Below are 2834 nucleotides of genomic sequence, written 5' to 3'. Positions count from 1 at the left end.
TGATCGTGTTCAAGAAGGTACAGTAAATAGTTAGACCAGACTTGAATAAACATTAATTGAGTCAAACTTTGATTAGTAAAGCTATCAGTTCCACCAGCAAATAAAAGAACCTGATTGACCTTTTCATGTGACTTCTTGAAAAAAAACTCTAGGGGATACAATCAGACAATAGCAGTACTCGATAGGATTTACATGCCTAATCTTGAACAATGAATGAGCAATTAATTTCATTTTCAAAGTTTTCTCTTGGTTTATCCATGCAGGGTAAGAATATTGGTCCAAATTGAACAACGTTGTAAGTAAACTTATTTTGGTATTGGTATTATAATATGATAACATAGCATAGAACAAATCCAGTTGGGAAAATACCTATAATAGAGCTTATAGAAACCTATTCACAGTATATCCGCTTTATAGTCGCTTTTAATTACACCTTTCTCTATAATCACATGTCGTCTATTGAACTCGGGAGCTAGTATCCTTTAGTCCTTGCCCATGAACTATGTTTCATACCGGCTTGAAATACCTAATAGAGAAATTAATAATGATCTTGAGTGTTGTAGGAAACAGAGATAGTATGTCTCTATGTCCATACCTCGTTCCATTGTAATGAAGGAATTGCTACGATTTAAACTAAGTTACTTCCTGCCTTTGGATGTTTTATATTCCCTGTATAGTAAAATATAAGGGCATCATAGAGGCAACAGTTGTTATAATGAAACATGGGATGCATGTATATATTGATGAGATCTCGGTCAAAATCGAATTTGGTATTGATCGGATGAATAGTTTCGGAGTTATTACCCTTAACTTCGTAAAAACAAGTCAAATTTAACTTGTAGGTCTGATAGAGGACGCAGTTTTTATCTAATCTAATGTATATATTGATGAGTTCTCGGTCAAGTATGAAATTGGTAATATTCGAATAAACGGTTTCAGAGTTATTGCCCTTGTGTGTACGTCGATGAAACCTTGTCCATGTTTGAATTTGATGATAATTTTATGAACCGGTTTTGTACGAAAAAAAAATTGTAATTTTAATTTTATTTTCTGAATATATTTTGCACAATTCGAAATTTCGGAGTCCATAAGTCGAAATTTCGGATATCACTAGTCGACATTTCAGATTCCACAAATCGATATTTCGGATTCCACAAATCGAAATTTCGGATTCCACAACTCGAAATTTCGGATTCCACAACTTGAAATTACGGATTCCCCCACTCGAAATTTCGGATTCCACAACTCGAAATTTCGGATTCCACAACTCGAAATTTCGGATTTTACACGCTGTCTTGCTGAAATCTAAATTTGAGGCAAGTGTTTGTGATGAATATCGTTGGAAAGAATATAGCAAGGGATCTTTTCCATCAAGATTTGGAATTTAAGGTTGTATTATTGCGGTTAAGCAATGTTACGAAAGCACAGGCACAGGCATGTAGGCGTAACCTCTAGTGATAGAGCAATGTTTGTGAAGTTAGTTTAAAAGAATGATATAGAATATTTGAAATGCAAATCCATTATCTTCGGAATCTGAAATATGTAAGAAGAATACTGGTTCCAACAGGAACATTAATAACCATGGAAATCATAATAAACATTTTCACTGGTGAAACTGAGGAATTGTCCTATATTAAATGAAAAGGAAAATGTGTATTTCATATAAAAAAATATATATAATTTATTAAGTGAAAATAGTATACATGTATGATATTTTTGCGAGGAAACTCTTCAATTGCAAGTTATCATAAATAAGAAATATTAATTAAAGGAAATGTACTAAACCTATAGAAGGGAGATGGGGGGTAATCTACCACGGACTAAGATATCATTTAGATTTTTATTACGGGTATAGGCGATAACTAAATCATTTGTAAAGACTGTTGGAAATTTTTCCTGCAATTCTTTGTAAAGACGGATAATTATTCGGGGAACTTGACCAGCTGTGTTGTTGTATTGAATAACAAAAGGTATAATTTGGAAATCAACTTGGATGTTCATTCCTAAAGGATGCATGGTTTGTAATTGTTTATCCAATAATTTTCGCGAATGAGTCGAATTTTCTTTGTATCAATGCCAGCATGGGAATAATTTTCAGGTCTGTTAATTGGTGATCGGGTTGATTGAAGTGTTTTGAAACGGTTTTATTAATTTTTTTTAAGTTGATGTCAGACTTATGATGGTTGAAACGGACCCTTAACGAATTTTTTGTCTCCCCAACGTATTGTTCGTCACATTTTGTGCAAGAAATGAGATAAATAATATTTTTGCTGTTGCAGTTGAGTTTTTCATTTACTTGAAATATGGAATCTGTGCGTCTATTTCGGAAAGAATTTGTTGGTAAAATGAAGGGACAGGTTTGACAGCGAGGGTTGTTACAAGGATAAACTGAAGAATTTGGTATTGGCAAAAGAATCGAATTATTTTTAGCAGAGATTTCAGCAACTGTTGAGCTTTTAATACCTCTCAAGAACCTTCTAGAATATCCACGTTCGCGCAATTTTTGGAAAACAATTGAACAAGCCTCCTCGAAGTCCTTCTTGCGCGTACAAATTCGGTGAAATCTCAAGATCTGCGACTTTATAATGCCAGAAAAGGTATGTTTAGGATGAAAAGATGATTTGAATAAAAGTTGGTGAGTATCAGTGGGCTTAAAAAAAACTTTAATATCTAATTGATTGGTTTCATGAAAATTGTTATCTTTAAAAACGTGTGGTGTCTAGAAAATCAATCTGTTTGTCGCTAATATTAGAAATTAATTTTATAGAAGGGTGGTGCTATTGAGAGTATCAAAATATTCCCAAAATTCATCTATGTATGAGTCCAAATAAGTG

The sequence above is a fragment of the Lottia gigantea genome (assembly GCF_000327385.1).
Source record: "Lottia gigantea unplaced genomic scaffold LOTGIsca_26, whole genome shotgun sequence".
Classification (NCBI taxonomy): Eukaryota; Metazoa; Mollusca; class Gastropoda; family Lottiidae; genus Lottia; species Lottia gigantea.
Note: the sequence above shows the minus strand (reverse complement) of the source record.